This window comes from Tamandua tetradactyla, chromosome 16 (genome assembly GCF_023851605.1).
Source record: "Tamandua tetradactyla isolate mTamTet1 chromosome 16, mTamTet1.pri, whole genome shotgun sequence".
Classification (NCBI taxonomy): domain Eukaryota; kingdom Metazoa; phylum Chordata; class Mammalia; order Pilosa; family Myrmecophagidae; genus Tamandua; species Tamandua tetradactyla.
The window spans coordinates 26,596,962-26,615,625 of record NC_135342.1 but is presented as its reverse complement, the minus strand read 5'-3'; the positions used below and the strand labels follow the sequence as shown (position 1 = coordinate 26,615,625).

At 37.2% G+C, this 18,664-nt stretch overlaps 1 protein-coding gene and 1 long non-coding RNA gene across 2 annotated transcripts in view; one reads left to right on the top strand and one right to left on the bottom strand.

Moving 5' to 3' along the window:
* LOC143660046 (uncharacterized) overlaps positions 1-18,664 on the bottom strand; it is a 145,433-nt gene that overhangs the window by 25,698 nt on the left and 101,071 nt on the right. The gene's annotated exons all lie outside the window — the stretch shown is intronic.
* The window catches only part of LOC143660097 (uncharacterized), a 44,054-nt gene that overhangs the window by 8,425 nt on the left and 16,965 nt on the right, over positions 1-18,664 (top strand). Inside the window, exon 2 of the long non-coding RNA XR_013163841.1 lies at positions 5,764-5,869. This is a non-coding gene — a long non-coding RNA (uncharacterized LOC143660097). The remainder of the gene's footprint in view (positions 1-5,763; positions 5,870-18,664) is intronic.

Here is an 18,664-nt window from a genome sequence, read left to right as displayed (position 1 = left end):
TATTTATTTTTATTCCATATGTTCTACTCTTCTGTTGATATAGTAGCTAAAAGGAGCATCAGACACAAGGTTTTCACATTCGCAGAGTCTCATTGTGAAAGCTATATCATTGTTCAATCATCATCAAGAAACATGGCTACTGGAACACAGCTCTACATTTTCAGGCAGTTCCCTCCAGCCTCTCCACTACGTCTTGAATAACAAGGTGATATCTACTTAATGCATAAGAATAACCTCCAGGATAACCTCTCCACTCTGTTTGGAATCTCTCAGCCATTGACACTTTGCCTCATTATACTCTTCCCCCTTTTGGTCGAGAAGGTTCTCTCAGTCTCTTGATGTTAATTCTCAGCTCATTCTAGGGTTTTTCTCAGTCCTTTGATGCTGAGTCTCAGCTCATTCCAGGATCTTTGTTCCACGTTGCCAGGAAAGTCCACACCCCTGGGAGTCATGTCCCATGCAGAGAGGGGGAAGGTGGTGAGACTGCTTGTCATGTTGGCTGCAGAGAGAGGCCACATGGAGCAAGAAAAGAGGCTCTCTTGGGGGTGACTCTTAGGCTTAAATTTTAAGTAGACTTGACCTATCCTTTGTGGGGTTAACTTTCATATGAACAAACCCCAAGACTGGGGGCTCAGTCTATAGCTTTGGTTGTCCATGCTGCTTGTGAGAATATCAAGAATTCACCTTTGAGAAGTTGAATTACTCCCCACTCTCACCATTCTCCAAAGGGGGCTTGCAAATACTTGAAATTACTTTTAAAACCTTTAACCTTCCTATCCATGAACATGAAATTACATTTAAAACTATTTAGGTTGTCTTTGGTTTATGTTAATTTTACTTTGCACAGGTCCTTTACATCTTTGGTAAAGCTCATTCCTAGATAGGATTCTTTTAGTTACTATTGTGAACGAATTTCTTCTTAATTGCCTCATCAATTATGTCATTACTGGTGTATAGAAACACTACTAATTTGTGTGATAATCTTGTATCTTGCACTTTGCCGAATTCATGTATTCGCTCTAAGAGCTATGTCTTAGATTTCTCGGGATTTCCAAATAAAGGATCATGTTATCTGCAAATAATGAGAGTTTTACTTCTTCCTTTCTGATTTTGATGCCTTTTCTTTCTTTTTTTTTCCTGCCTGATTACTCGAGCTAGAATTTCTAGTATAAGGTTGAATAATAGTGGTTACAGAGGGCTTCTTTGTCTTATTCTCAATCTTACAGGGAAGGCTTTCAGTCTCTCACCATTGGGTATGATGCTGGCTATGGGCTTTTTACAGATACCTTTTACCATATTGAGGATCTTTCCTTTGAGTCCTACCTTTTGAATTTTTTTTTTTTATCAGAAAAGGATGCTGAACTTTGTCAAATGCTTTTAAGCATCAATTGAAATGATCATGTGATTATTCCCTTTCGATTTGTTAATGTGATGTATTATATTGATTGATTTTCCTGTGTTGAATCTTGCATTCCTGGTATAAACTCCACTTGGTGGTATATAATTGTTTTAATGTGTCGTTGGGTTCTATTTACTAGTATTTCATTGAGAATTTTTGCATCTATATTCATTAAGGAGATTGGCCTGTGGTTTATCTTTCTTATAGCATCTTTACCCAGTTATGGTATTAAAGTGATATTAGCTTCATAAAATGAGTTAGGTAGTGTTCCTCTTTCCTCAATTTTTTGGAAAAGTTTGAACAATATTAGTGTTAGTTCTTTTTGGAATACTTGATAAATTCCCCTGTGAAGCCATCTTACCCTGGGCTTTTCTTTGTAAGATTTTTGATGACTTACTGAATCTCTTTACTTGTGATTGGTTTGTTAGATCTTCTATTTCTTCTCAAGTCAGTGTAGCTTGTTCATGTGTTTCTAGGAATTTGTCCATTTCATCTAAGTTGTCTAGTTTGTTGGCATATATTTGTTCATAGTATCCTCATGATTTTTTTCTTCATGGTCCGTGATAACGACCCCCTCTCATTTCTGATTCTGTTTTTTTGCATCTTCTCTCTTTCTTTCTCTGTCAGCCTAGCTAGGGTCCAATAATTTTATTGATGATCTCAGAGAACCAACTTTTGGTTTTATTGATTCTTTTTATTGTTCTTTTTTTCTCCAATTCTTTTAATTCTGCTTTAATCATAGTTATTTCTCTTCTTCTACTTGCTTTAGGGTTAGTTTGCTGTTCTTTCTCTAGTTCCTCCAGGTGATCCATTAAGTTGTCAATTTTCACTATTCTTTTTAAATATAATCATTTAGGGTAATAAATTTCCTTCTTAGCACTGCCTTGGCTGCATCCCATAAGTTTCCATGTGTTGTATTCTCATTTTCATTTATCTCCAGATATTTACTAATTTTTCTTTGACCCACTGGTTGTTTAGAGTGCTTTATTTAATCTCCACATGTTTGTGAAAGTTCTGGTTCTTTGGTGGTTTATTGATTTCCAGCTTCATTCCATCATTATCAAAGAAAGTGCTTCAAATAAATCACTAATTTTTAATTTATAAAGCCCTCTTTTGTGCCCCAGCATATGATCTATCCTGGAGAATGTTCCATGAGCACTAAAGAAGAATGTATATCCTGGTGTTCTGGATCATCTGTATGTCTGTTAGGTCTAGTTCATTTATCAAACTTTTTAAGTTCTCAGTTTCCTTGCTGATCCTCTGTCTGATTGTTCTATATGTATAGGAAAGTGGTGTACTGAAATCTCTCTCTTATTGTTGAAACATCTATTGCACACTTCAGTTTTGCCAGGGTTTGTCTCATGTACTTTGGAGCTCCTTTATTGGGAGCATAAACATTTATGATTGCTATTTCTTCTTGATGAATAATCTCTTTTATTAATTTAATATCCTTCTTTGTCTCTTATGACGTCTTTACATTTAAAGCCTATTTGATCTTATTTTAGTATAGCTATTCCTGCTTTCTTTTGGTTACTATTTGTGTGTAACATGTTTTTCCACCCTTTTACTTTCAGTGTATTTTTATCCTTGGATTTACGATGAGTCTCTTGTAAGCAGCATGTGGATCATATATCTTAATCCATTCTGCCAATCAATATCTTTTAATTGGTGAGTTTAGTCTTTAACATTCGAAGTATTACTGTAAATACAGTTCTTGAAACTACCATCTTATCATTTGGCTTTTATTTATCAGATATGTATATTTCTTCACGCTTTCTCTTTTTATCCCTTAAGTTGCCCTTACTGTGCCCTCCTCCAGACCTTCCTCTCCTGTCTTTTATTTCAGTGACAGAGCTCCCTTTAGTGTTTCTTGTAGAGCTGGTGTTTTCTTGACAGATTCTCTCAGCTTTTATCTGTCTGTGAAAATGTTAATCTCTCTTTCAATTTTGAAGGACAGTTTGGCTGGATAAAGAATTCTTGCCTGGAAGTCTTTTTCTTTCAGGATCTTAAATATATCATATCGCTGCCTTCGCACCTCCATGGTGGCTGTTGAGTAGCTGAACTCAGTTTTATATGGCTTCCTGTATGTGGTGAATTTCTTTTCTCTTGCTATTTTCAGGATTTTCTTCTTCTCTTGAACATTTGACAGACTGATTAATATGTGTCTTGGAGGAGGCCTATTTCAATTTATTCTATTTTGTGTTTAATGGGCTTCTCTGATTTGCATATTTATGTGTTTTAAAAAGGTTGGGAAGTTTTCCTCCATTATCTCAACTAATATTCCTAGCCCTTTATGCTTCTCTTCTAAGACACCGATGATTCTTTTTAAAATTTATTTATTTATTTATTTATTTATTTATTTATTTATTTTTACATGGGCAGGCATCGGGAATCGAACCCGGGTCCTCTGGCATGGCAGGCAAGCACTCTTGCCTGCTAAGCCACCGTGGCCCGCCCGACACCGATGATTCTTATATATAGATGCTCCATGTTGTCCTTCATTTCCCTGAGATCCAATTCAAAATTTTCCATCTTTTTTGCCATTTGTTCTTTTGTGCATTCAAATTCAATTGTCCTTTCCTCTAGTTTTCTTTATCTTTTGTCTGCTTCTTCAAATCTGGTTTACAAAATTGGTTTACAGTATCTTTCATCTCCGTGAAACCTGCTATTTTTCTATTTATTTTTTCAAATTCTTCTTTATGCTCTTCTAGTGTCTTTTTTATATCTTTTATGTTATTGGCCAACCATTTGATTTTATTTAGTAAATTTGTATGAACATCTTTTATTAGTTGCTCCAAAGTCTGTGTCTCCTCTGGTGTTTAATTTGGGCTTTACGCTGGGCTATATCTGTCTGCAACTTCATGTGCTTTATGATTTACTGTTTGAGTTTTGAGGCATTTTTAATATCCTGATAGGTTTATTTTGGAAGTTGACTTCCCTCAGTTGCCTAAGGTTTTGTATTTGCAGGATGGGCATAGGGTGGTACATGGGATGTGAGGCAGGACACAGCAGCATGGTGGCGAGATGTGGCATAGGGCTAGGTGCAGTGCAGGGGTGCTATGCTCATGCCTGGAGGCATGGGGTACCAAGCACAAGATCAAGGGGGGAGGTGCAGGGTGCATGGGTGGGATGCGGCCCAAGCAGGCCTTGAGTTCCAGGGCAGGGTGCAGTATGGGTATGGAGGCAGGGCACAGTGTGAGGCTGATCGTGGAGGCTATGCAGGTACATGGGAGGGGGCTGAAGTGGGGGTCAGTGTGTTGGAGTACAGGGCTTGTGTACAGGTATGCATGTGCAGGAAGTGTAGGTGTCGAGGGTGCTGGGGTAAAGTGTCGTGAAGTGAAGCATGGGTTCATATGTGTGCAGGGGGGCCAGATAGCAGTGCATAGGGGCGGGGGGGTGGGGTATGAATGCACCCATATATAGGGGCAGGGGGTGGGGGTATGTGCAAGTATGCAGAGCACACAGTCAGGTGCCAGGGGTTGGAGGAGCATGTGTGTGGGTCACAGGGTTCAGTTGTGGGGAGGCAGTTGCAGGGATGCTGGCATGCATGGGGCACATAGGGGCAGGGTGCCTTTGTGTGCATCATGTGGTGCAGGGGAGATGGGCGTAGGGTCTGGGGGTTGATGAGTGTGGGCATGGGTTGTATGTGCAGTGGGGCGTGGGTGCATGGAATGTGTGGGGTTCTGGGCATTGGGGTGGGGGTGGGGGTGGGGCACATGGGTACTTGAACACATGCTTGTGATACAGGGTTTGGTCTCAGGTTCATGGGGCACAGGTTTTGGGTGCTGGTGCTTGGGACATGGGGTTCAGGACTTGGGTGCATAGGGCTCATGGGGGCACTGTGTGGTTGCTGGAGCATAACTTGCGGTTGGAGGGTGGGGGGTGTGGGTACATGGGCACAGGTCATTTACGAAGCATGGCTTGGCTCGCTTCCTCATTCCCATCTCCCTGTCTGTGCACTCCTGAAGGCTCTGGACCTTCATGTGGAAAGATGAGCTGTAGGCTCATTGCACTAGTTGGATGGTCTCTATCAACAGCGAAAGCTCATTTACTGGCTTCTAGGTTCCCCGAGAGAGGTCCAGGCTGTAGATCTGAGAGGACTTATATCCCAAACTAGCTGGGGTAGCAGACACTTTTGGAAGTGGCCTCTTGTCCTCAGTGGAGTCCTGATGGCGCCCACTCACCCAGTTCTCTGTATTTTCATCCAGGACCTCCTTATGAAGTGTAGAAGACCCTCTCAGGTCATTATTTGCACCCTAGAACTGCTGTCCTGGTCATTTTTCTGTCACTTCTTTTGGAGCAGGGGGTGAACTCATTCTATCCTATTCTATCATCTCTGGAATTCTGTTTCTTCTTTTTTTAAGATATGCATTTGGGGCCGGCCATGGTGGCTCAGCAGGCAGAGTTCTTGCCTATCATGCCGGAGACGGGTTTGATACCCGATGCCTGCCCATGCAAAAAAAAAAAAAGGTAAGATAGGCATTTAAAGCTATAAATTTCCCTCTCAACTAGCCTTTCTGCATTCCATAAGTTTTGGAATACTTAGTTTTCATTTTCATTTGCTTCAAGATATTTCCTCATTTACCTTGTAATTTCTTCTTTGACATGTTGGTTATTTAAGAGTGTATTGTTTGATTTCATTATTTTGTGAATTTTCTAGTTCTGTCTTTGTTATTTCTAGCTTCATTCCATTGTGTTCAAAGAAGACACATTGTATGAGTTCAATATTTATTCTTGTTTTTTACTAAAATATAGTGATGATGAATGGGATTCTATTTTTAATTTCAAGTGTCCACATGTTCATTGTTAAAATATAAAAATGCAGTTCATTTTCATGTTTCTCTTGTACCCTGCAGCCTTGCTGAACGCATTAGTTCCAGAATTGTGTTATTGTATTTGTATACTTTTTGGGATTTTCTGCAAAGACAACCATGCCATCCACAAATAGGGACATTTTTGTTTCTACCTTTCTCAACATGTATTATATTTATTTCCTTTTCTTGCCCTTTTGGATTGGCTGGAAATTCCAGCACTATGTTGAATAAGAGTGCCATCCTTGCTTTGTCTCAATATTAGGAGGAAAACATTCAGTCTCTCATCATTAAAGAATAATATTTGCTGTAGGTTTTTGAGAAAATTTTCTTGTCTTCCTATTTTACTGAGCATTTTTACCATAAATGGGTGTTGCACTTTGTCATATGATTTTTCTGCATTAATTAATGTGTTCATATATATTTTCTTCTTTAATCTATTAATATGGAATCAATTACATTAGTTAATTTTCCAATATTGAACCAGCATTATATCCTTAGTCATACAGTATATTTCTTTTTATGTATTGCTGTATTCTATTTGGTAATATTTTGTTAAGTATTTGGTAATATTTTGTCTGTACTTATGAAGGATATTTGTTTTCTTTTTTCTTTTTTTTTTGAAATTTGACAAAAACTTTATTATGGGGGAGGAGCAGGAAAGGGGCAGCTAAAACAACATTAAATTAAGGCCCTAAGCTTCAGGTGAAGGGTGTTAGAAAAAGAAATAATGATCTAGATTTTTAAAAAGCAACATTTAAGCTTTTTCTTTAGCTAAGTGTGGGTTTACCTCCACTTCCTATACCTTCCCTAATCTGTTTTTACAATTTTTTTTAACTTTTTTTATTGTATAGTATAACGTATATACAAAGCAAAGAAAAAAACAATAGTTTTCAAAGTACTCTTCAAAAACTGATTACAGGATACATCCCAGAGTTTGTCATGGGCTACCATATGATCCTCTCCTATTTTTCTTTCTAGCTGCTCCAGAATATAGGAGGCTAGAAGGCTTAAATATTTTTTTTTCATCACAATCAATTTTTTTCCTTCTCTTTTTTGTGAGCAATAACATGTATACAAAAAAGCTATAAATTTCCAAGCACAGCACCACAATTAGTTGTAGAACATATTTCAGACTTTGACATGGGTTACAATTTCCCAATTTTAGGTGTTTACTTCTAGCTGCTCTAAAATGCTGGAGACTAAAAGAGATATCAATTTAATGATTCAGCATTCATATTCATTTGTTAAGTCTTATCTTCTATGTATAATTCCACCATCACCTTTGATCTTTCCATACCTCTCATTGGGGTTGTTTGGGCTATGGCAATTCTAAATTTTTCATATTGGAAGGGTCTGTCACTAATATGGCGTAGGGAGATGGAACTATTTGATGTTCTGGAGAAACGGGGCTAGATTTCAGGACGTATATGGACCAGGGGCCCATCTGGAGGTTGTAGGTTTCTGGCAAGTTACTCTAGTGCCTGGAACTCTTAGGGAATCTTATAAATTGACCTAGGTGTTCTTTAGGATTGGCTGGAATGGTCCTGATTGGGGGTTGGCAGGTTATGATAGGTAGCAAGGTCTACCTGAGGCTTGCATAAGAACAATCTCCAGAGTAGCCTCTCGACTCTATTTGAACTCTCTCTGCCACTGATACTTTATTAATTATACTTCTTTTACCCCGTTTGGTCAGGATGTAGTTGTTGATGCCATGGTACCAGGTCTGGATTCCTCCCTGGGAGTCCTCTCCCATATCACCAGGGAGACTTTCACCCCTGGATGTCATGTCCCACATAGCGGGGAGGGCAATGATTTCACTTGCAGAATTGGATGTAAAGAGACTGAGGCAACATATGAGAACAACAGAGGTCCTCCAGGAGTAACTCTTAGGCATGCCTATAGGTGGTCTAAGTTTCTATGCTACCTATATAAGCTTCACAAGAGTAAGCCTCATGAACAAGGGCATGGCCTATTGACTTGGGTGTCCCCAAAGTTTGGCACAGTATAAAGGGATTCCTTGATGGTAAGGTTTAATAGTTCCGTAGTCTTTCTCCCCTCCCTCAGGGGACTTTGCCAGTACTTTTTTGATTATCTGATTAATATACTCTAGGATGTTTCCAGGCATTACAGAAATCTGTACAGAATTAAAGGACCTCTTTCTCATTCTGTGCTACCTGTGTTTCAGTTGTTCAAGTGAGCTATACAGATAGGTTGAATTAGATTATGCACTACAGAAAATTTCAGTTCCAGATCAAATAAACCTTTCTTCCATTGGTCTCAAAGAGTACATATGGTACTAAAATATAGACACTGTCTTCCTTACCCCTATGTTCTGAATTACTTTAACCCCAACCAGTTCGGCTTTGTTCTTATCTCTAAATAATCAGGTTATATATATAAAACAGCCTCTCAAAATCCAGAAATAATAATCACCACTCCAGACTTAATGTGTCTGCTCTAAAAGCTTACAGTCTAGGCTTCTGTTTTCTTATAAGCATTTTCTACAGGAGACCATACCATTGTTGTTTTTTTTTGTTTCTGGCTTATTTTGTCTCCTACATATTCATTCACATAGTTGCATTCCTCATTTGTAGCACAAAAGTATTCAATTTGGGGGGATTTGTCTATTTTTTCTTCCATTGCTCCTGCTTTGGGTAAAAGGTCTAAGAAACCATTGCCTATCACTAAGCCTTGCAAATGCATCCCTACATCTCCATGGAAACCATCTAATCAAAAGTTACTACCCATGATTGGGTGGGTCACATCTACATGAAAACTATAAAAAGATCCCACCCAGCAATATTGAGTGATGATTAAAAGACATGGCTTTTCTGAGGTCCATAGTAGATTCCAGTTGGCATAGGGAGTGATTTAGAGGTCCTCTTTCATTCTTTTCGATATGGATATCCAGTTCTCTCAACACCATTTATTGAAGATACTGTTCAGATCTAGGTGAGTGGACTAGGGGGCCTTGTCAAAAATCAATTGACCAAAAGTCTGGGGATGTGTTTCTAAATTCAATTCTATTCCATTAATCATTATGTCTATCTTTATGGCAGTACCATGCTGTTTGTAACACTGTACTATGCTATTTTTAAAAAACTTTTTTATTGTATAATATAACATATATACAAAGCAAAGGAAAAAAAGCAATAGTTTTCAAAGCACTCTTCAACAGGTAGTTACAGGACAGATCTCAGAGTTTGTCATGGGCAACCATACCATTCTCTCCCAGCTGCTCCAGAATATAGGAGGCTAGAAAGAATAAATATTTTTTATAATCACAATCGACCTTTTCTTTTCTTTTTTTGTGTGTAAAAAATAACATATGTACAAAAAGGAATACATTTCAAAGCATAGCACAACACTTAGTTGGAGAACAGATCTCAGAGTTTGGTATGGGTTACAATTCCATAATTTTAGGTTTATACATCTAGCTGCTCTATGATACTGGAGACTAAGAGAAATATCAATTTAATGATTCAGCAATCATATTTAGTTTTTAAAACCTACCTTCTCTGTATAAGTCTACCATCACCTTTGTCCTTCTTTCAATCCCACTCTTTAAGAGTATTTGGCTGTGCCATTCTAACTTTTTTGTGTAAGAAGGGGCTATCAGTAATACGGGATAGGGAAATGGAACTAGCTGATGTTCTGGAGAGGCTGGGTTCTCTAGGTTTCAGGACTTTTCTTGTCCAGGGACCCATCTGAAGGTTGTACGTTTCTGGGAAGTTACCCTAGTGCATGGAACCTATGTAGAATCTTATATGTTGCCCTAGGTATTCTTTAGGATTGACTAGAATAGTTTTGGTTTGGCAAGTTAGGATAGGTAGCAGTGTCTAACTGAAGTTTGCATAAGAGTGACGTTCAGAGTAGCCTCTCAACTCTATTTAAACTCCCTCAGCCACTGATACTTTCCTTCCTTTTGGTCAGGATGGAATTGTTGATCCCATGGTGTCAGGGCTGGATTCATTTCTGGGAGTCATGTCTCACGCCACCAGGGAAAATTTTACCCCTGGATGTCATGTCCCATGTAGGGGAGAAGGCAATTATTTCACTTGTAGAGTTGGACTTAGAGTGAGGCCATGTCTGAGCAACAAAAGAGGTCCTCCAGAAGCAACTCTTAGGCATACCTATAGATAGGCTAAGCTTCTCCACTATCTACATAAGCTTCACAAGAGTAGGCCTCAAGAACGAGGGCTTGGTCTATTGATTTGGGTGTCCCTGATGTTTGACACACTATTAGGAGATTCCCTGATGGTAAAGTTTAATATTTCCAGGTTTTTCCTCCCATCCCTCAAGAGACTTTGACAATACTTTTTGATTATTTGCTTAATATATTCTTGGATGTATCCAGGCATTACATTAAGCTATGCAGGATTAAAGGCCCTCATTCTTATTCTGGACTCCTTGTGTTTCAATTGTTCAAATGAGCTATCCAGACAGATTGTTTTAGATTATGTGCTACAGAAAATTTAGGTACCAGACAAAATAAACCTTTCTTCCTTTAGTCTCAAAGAGTAGGTGTGGTTCTAAAATATAAACAATATCTTCCTTACCCCTGCATTCAGAATTATCTTAATCCGACCTGAACAGCTCCTTTCTTATCCCTAAATACCAAGTTATAGGTATATAAAACAGCTTCTCAAAACCCAGAAATAATAATTACCACTCCAAGTTAAATGTGTCTCCTATAAAAGCTTACAATCTAGGCCTACTTTCTTATAAGCATTTTCTAAAGGAGACCATACAATAATTGTTCTTTCATTTCTGTGTTTATTTTGCCTCACCAAATTTCCACAGGTTCATTCACATTGTTGCATACCTCATGACTTCGTTCCTTTTTATAGCAGCACAATATTAGATCAGGTGTATATGCCATCATTTGCCAATCTACTTCTCAGTCGGGGAATCCTTCAGCTACCTGCATTCATTAGGCATCACATATAATGCCCAAAGTCCACAGTCCGTCAGCAATCTTACTTTTAGGTGATTTCATTGTTACCAAGAGAAAGATAGCCAATTAACACACCCTCACCAACTAGGAAATCTAAACCTCCCCTTAACTCTTTTTGCTCTCCCCATTATTTACCCATGCTGTTGCTGTGGTTTTGCTGTTAAACAAAGCCCATAGCATGCAATAGCAGTTTTCTCCCTGTACCCTGGACTTGAACACTCTTTGTACACGAGTCATATCATTGAAGTATTTCTTGCAAGAACTTATTTATAATTCTAGTGTTAATCAGTGAGACATATAGGTCTATACAACCCCTTTCAATCTTGTTCAACTTCAATATGGTAATATTACTTATAGACCCAATAGAGAACTGCCTTCACTTCTATCTATTCCCTTCCATTTGTGGAATGGATTCCCAATCTCCTTAACTATCCATTCACCGATCTCTAGCATCTATGTATCTCTAAGTCCCCTATATTCTGTACTATAAGCCTCTGATTTTACCTTTACCATGGACATAAAAATGGAGTCATACAGTATCTATCCTTTTGTGTCTGGCTTATTTCACTCTGCATTATGTCCTCAGGGCTCATCCGTCTTGTCATGTGCTTCAGGACATGAATTGTCTTACTGCTGCCTAATATTCCATCGTATGTATAGACCACATTTTGTTAATCCACTCATCTGTTGATGGGCATGTAAATTGTTTTCATCTTTTGGCAGTTGTGAATAATGCTGCTATGAACATCAGTGTCCAGATGTCTCTGTGTCACTGCTTTCAGCTCTTCTGGCTATATACCAAATAGTGCTATTACTGGGTCATAGGGCAACTCAATATTTAGTTTCCTAAGGAACTGCCAAATTGTGTTCCATAGTGGCTGTATCATTGCACATTCCCATCAGCAGTGCACAAGTGTCCCAATTTCTCCACATCCTCTCCAACATTTATAGTTTCCTGTTTGTTTAAAAGAAGCCATTCTTATAGGTGTGAGATGGTTTCACATGGTAGTCTTGATCTTCATTTCCCTTATAGGTAATGAAAATGAGCATCTTTTCATGTCCTTTTGAGCCATTTGTATTTGTTCTTCAGAAAAATGCCTATTCATATCTTTAGCTCATTTTACACTTGGGTTGTTTATTCTTCTGTTGTTGAATTGTATGATTTATTTATATATACAGGATATGAAACCTTTGTCCGATGTGTGATTTCCAAAGATTTTCTCCCCTTGAATTGGCTGCCTCTTCATCTTTTTGACAAAGTCTTTTGAGGTGCAGGAGCATTTGATTTTGAGGGGTTCCCATTTATCTGTTTTTTCTTTTGTTGCTTGTGCTTTGGGTATAATGTTTAGGAAGCTACCTCCTATTACTAGTTCTTGAAGATGTGCCCCTACATTTTCTTCTAGAAGCTTTATGGTGCTAGTTTTTACATTTAGGTGTTTGATCCATTTTGAGTTAATTTTCATATAGGATGTAAGGTATAAGAATCCTCTTTCATTCTTTGGACTATTAATATCCAATTCTCCCATGCCCATTTATTGAAAAGACTATTTTGCCCAGTTCAGTGGATTTGGGGACCTAGTGAAAAATCACTTGACCATAGATTTGGTGGCCTGTTTCTGTGATCTTGATTCAATTCCATTGGTCAATACTTCTGTCTTTATGTCAGTACCATGCTGTATTGACCACTGTGGCTGTTCTAGTTTGCTAGCTGCCAGAATGCAATATACCAGAAATGGAATGGGTTTTGAAAAGGGGAATTTGATAACTTGTAAGTTTACTGTTCTAAGGCTGTAAAATTGTCCACATTAAAACAAGTCTATAGAAATGTACAATCTAAGGCATCCAGAGTATGATACCTTGATTCTAGAAGGCTGATGATGCAATACTACCTAACTGTAATACAATTATGTTCAAACACTGAATGAAGCTGAATGTGAGAATGATAGAGGAAGGAGGACTGGGGGCACAAATGAAATCAGAAAGAAAGACGGTAAAGACTGAGATAGTATAATATAGGAATACCTAGAGTGCATAATGATAGTGACTAAATGTACAAATTTTAAAAATGATTTTGCATGAGGAAGAACAAAGGAATGTCATTACTGTAAGGTATTGAAAATAGATGGTAATCAATATTTTAAAATTTTAACTTATGTGTGAGACTAAAGCAAAAAATGTTTATTTTGTACAAAATTTATATTTTGACTAGTACATTTCCTAATATAACTTAGGTAGACAACTTAATTGAACACCATAAGTACATGGAACCTTGAGTAGGGCATGAGATGTTCCTCCAGGTGAGTAGTTAAGTCCTTGATTTTTGCTCTTGTTTTAAAAAATTAGCACTTTAGGCCATAAATTTCTCTCAGCTGAGGCTTTTCCGCATCCCACATGTTCTGATAAATTGTATTCTCATTTGCATTCATTTCCAGATAGCTACTGATTTATCTAGCAATTTCTTCTTTGACTCACTACTTGTTTTGGGGTGTGTATTTAATCTCCATTTATTTGTGAATGCTCTTATTCTTTGGTGGTTATTGAGATCTAGCTTCATCCCATTGTGATCAGAGAAAGTGCTTTGAATAATTTCCATGTTTTAAAACATATAAAGTCCCATTTTGTGCCCCAGCCTATGATGTATCCTGGAGAATGTTCCATGAGCAGTAGAGAAGACTGAATATGTAATGACCCATATTTTTCTGTTAGATCTAATTCATTTATCAAGGTGTTTAACTTCTCTGTTTCTTTGTTGATCTTCTGTCTGGTTGTTCTGTCTATAGAAGATAGTAGTGTATTGAAGTCTCCTACTATTATTATTGAAACATCTGTCACTCCCTTCAGTTTTGCCAATGTCTATAGTTAATTCTTCTTGGTATGTTGTCCCTTTTATTAAGATATAGTTCCCTTCTTTGTCTCTTATGATGTCTTTTCATTTAAAGTCTATTTTATCTGATGTTAGTATAGCTACTCCTTGCTTTCTTTTGGTTACAACTTGCATGGGACATATTTTTCTATCCTTTCACTTTCAATCTATTTGTATCTTTGTATCTAAGATGAGTCTCTTGTAAGCATCATATAGCTGAATTAGATTTTTTAAATTCATTCTGCCAATCCGTATCTTTTAATTGGTAAGTTTAGGCTGTTAACATTCAAACTTATTACTGAAAGAGCATTTCTTGAATCCACCATGTTATCTTTTAATATTTTATTTTGTCAGATCTATATATTCTTTTACCTCTTTCTCTTTTTATCTTTTAAGTTACCCTTACTGGTACTCTTCAATTCTATGCTGTCCTCCAGACCTCCCTCTCCTTTTTTTTTTCTTTTTCAACTGGCAGAAAGTGAAAGGTTGGGAAAAGATATTTCATGCAAATAACAACCAGAAAAGAGCAGGAGTAGCTATACTAATATCGAACAAATTAGACTTCAAATGTAAAACAGTTAAAAGAGACAAAGAAGGATACTATGTACTAATGAAAGGAACAATTCAACAAGAAGACATAACAATCATAAATATTTATGCACCGAACCAGAATCCCCCAAGATACGTGAGGCGCACACTGCGAATACTGAAAAGGGAAATAGACACATCTACCATAATAGTTGGAGACTTCAATTCCCCACTCTCATCAATGGACAGAACATCTAGACAGAGGATCAATAAAGAAACAGAGAATTTGAATATTACAATAAATGAACTAGATTTAACAGACATTTATAGGACATTACACCCCACAACAGCAGGATAAACCTTTTTCTCAAGTGCTCATGGATCATTCTCAAAGATAGACCATATGCTGGGTCGCAAAGCAAGTCTCAACAAATTTTAAAAGATTGAAATCATACACAACACTTTCTCAGATCATAAAGGAATGAAGTTGGAAATCAATAATAGGCAGAGTGCCAGAAAATTCACAAATAGGTGGAGGCTCAACAACACACTCTTAAACAACCAGTGGGTCAAGGAAGAAATTACAAGAGAAATCAATAAATATTATGAGGCGAATGAAAATGAAAACACAACATATCAAAACTTATGGGACGCAGCAAAGGCAGTGTTAAGAGGGAAATTTATTGCCCTAAATGCCTATATCGAAAAAGAAGAAAGGGCAAAATTCAGGAATTAATTGTCCACTTGGAATAAATAGAGAAAGAACAGCAAACTAACCCCAAAGCAAGCAAAAGGAAAGAAATAACAAAGATTAGAGCAGAAATAAATGAAATTGCGAACATGAAAACAATAGAGAAAATCAATCAGACCAGAAGTTGCTTCTATGAGAAAATCAATAAGATTGATGGGCCCTTAGCAAGATTGACAAAAAGAAGAAGAAAGAGGACGCAAATAAATAAGATCAGAAATGGAAGAGGAGACATAACCACTGACCTCACAGAAATAAAGGAGGTAATAACAGGATACTATGAACAAATTTATGCTAACAAATACAACAATGTCGATGAAATGGACAAGTTCCTACAAAGGCATGAACAACCAACTTTGACTCAAGAAGAAATAGATGACCTCAACAAACCAATCACAAGTAAAGAAATCGAATCAGTCATTCAAAAGCTTCCCAAAAAGAAAAGTCCAGGACCAGATGGCTTCACATGTGAATTCTACCAAACATTCCAGAAAGAATTAGTAACAACCCTGCTCAAACTCTTCAAAAAAATTGAAGTGGAGGGAAAGCTACCTAATTCATTCTATGAAGCCAACATCACCCTCATACCAAAACCAGGCAGATATTACAAAAAAGAAAACTACAGACCAATCTCTGTAATGAATATAGATGCAAAAATCCTCAACAAAATTCTAGCAAATCCAATCCAGCAACACATTAAAAGAATTATACATCATGACCAAGTAGGATTCATCCCAGGTATGCAAGGATGGTTCAACATAAGAAAATCAATTAATGTAATACACCATATCAACAAATCAAAGCAGAAAAATCACATGATCATCTCAATTGATGCAGAGAAGGCATTTGACAAGATTCAACATCCTTTCCTGTTGAAAACATTTCAAAGGATAGGAATACAACGGAACTTCCTTAAAATGATAAAGAGAATATATGAAAACCCACAGCTAATATCATCCTCAATGGGGAAAAATTGAAAACTTTCCCCCTAAGATCAGGAACAAGACAAGGATGTCCACTATCACCACTGTTATTCAACATCGTGTTGGAAGTTCTAGCCAGAGCAATTAGACAAGAAAACAAAAACAAGGCATTAAAATTGGAAAGGAAGAAGTAAAACTATCATTGTTTGCAGATGATATGATACTATACGTTGAAAACCCTGAAAAATCCACAGCAAAACTACTAAAGCTAATAAACGAGTACAGCAAAGTAGCAGGTTACAAGATCAACATTCAAAAAATCTGTAGTGTTTCTATACACTAGTAATGAACAAGCTGAGGGGGAAATCAAGAAACGAATCCCATTTACAATTGCAACTAAAAGAATAAAATACTTAGGAATAAATTTAACTAAAGAGACAAAAGACCTATACAAAGAAAACTACAAGAAATTGTTAAAAGAAATCACAGAAGACCTAAATAGATGGAAGGGCATACCATGTTCATGGATTGGAAGACTAAATATAGTTAAAATGTCAATTCTACCTAAAGTGATTTACAGAATCAACGCACTACAAATCAAAATCCCAAAAACTTACTTTTCAGAAATAGAAAAACCAATAAGCAAATTTATCTGGAAGGGCAGGGTGTCCCGAATTGCTAAAAGTATCTTGAGGGAAAAAAACGAAGCTGGAGGTCTCACACTGCCTGACTTTAAGGCATATTGTGATGCCACAGTGGTCAAAACAGCATGGTACTGGCATAAAGATAGATATATTGACCAATGGAATTGAATAGAGTGCTCAGATATAGACCCTCTCATCTATGCACATTTGATCTTTGATAAGGCAGTCAAGCCAACTCATTTGGGACAAACAGTCTCTTCAATAAATAGTGCCTAGAGACCTGGATATCTATATGCAAAAGAATGAAAGAGGACTCGTATCTCACACCCTATACAAAAGTTAACTCAAAATGGATCAAAGATCTAAACATTAGGTCTAAGACCATAAAACAGTTAGAGGAAAATGTACGGAGATATCTTATGAAGCTTATAATTGAAGGCGGTTTTATGGACCTTACACCTGAAGCAAGAGCACTGAAGAAATAAATAAATAAATGGGAGCTCCTCAAAATTAAACACTTTTGTGCATCAAAGACTTTCATCAAGAAAGTAAAAAGACAGCCTACACAATGGGAGACAATATTTGGAAACGACATATCAGATAAATGTCTAGTATCCATAATTTATAAAGAGATTGTTCAATTGAACACCAAAAGACAGCCAATCCAATTACAAAATGGGAAAAGGACTTAAACGGACACTTCTCAGAAGGGGAAATACAAATGGCCAGAAGGCACATGAAGAGATGCTCAATGTCCCTGGCCACTAGAGAAGTGTAAACCAAAACCACAATGAGATATCATCTCACACCCGCCAGAATGGTCATTTTCAACAAAACAGAAAACAACAAGTGCTGGAGAGGATGTGGAGTAAGAGACACACTTACCCACTGTTGGTGGGAATGTCAAATGGTGCAACCACTGTGGAAGGCAGTTTGGCAGTTCCTCAAAAAGCTGAATATAGAATTGCCATATGACCCAACAATACCATCGCTAGGTATCTACTCAGAGGACTTAAGGGCAAAGACACAAATGGACATTTGCACACCAGTGTTTATAGCAGCATTATTTACAATTGTAAGTAGATGGAAACAGCCAAAATGTCCATCAACAGACGAGTGGCTAAACAAACTGTGGTATATACATACAATGGAATATTATGCAGGTCTAAGACAGAATAAACTTATGAAGTATGTAACAACATGGATGGACCTAGAGAACATTATGCTGAGTGAGACTAGCCAAAAACTAAAGGACAAATACTGTATGGTCTCACTGATATGAACCGACATTAGTGAATAAACTTAGAATATGTCGTTGGTAACAGAGACTATCAGAAGATAGAAATAGGGTAAGATAGTGGATAATTGGAGCTGAAGGGATACAGACTGTGCAACAGGACTGGATACAAAAACTCCGAAATGGACAGCACAATACTACCGAACTGTAATGTAATTATATTAAAACACTGAATGAAGCTGCATGTGAGAATGATAGAGGAAGGAGGGCTGGGGACATAAATGAAATCAGAAAGAAAGATAGATGTTAAAGATCTAGATGGTATAATCTAGGAATGCCTAGAGTGTATAATAATAGTGAAATGTACAATGTACAGATTTTTTAAATGTTTTGGCATCAGGAAGAACAAAGGATTGTCATTACTGCAGGGTGCTGAAAATAGATGATAATTAATACTTTAAAATGTCACCTTATGTGTTAGACTAAAGAAAAAAGTTTGTTACAAAATTTATATTTTGACTAGAGCATTTACTAATATAATTCGTGTAGAT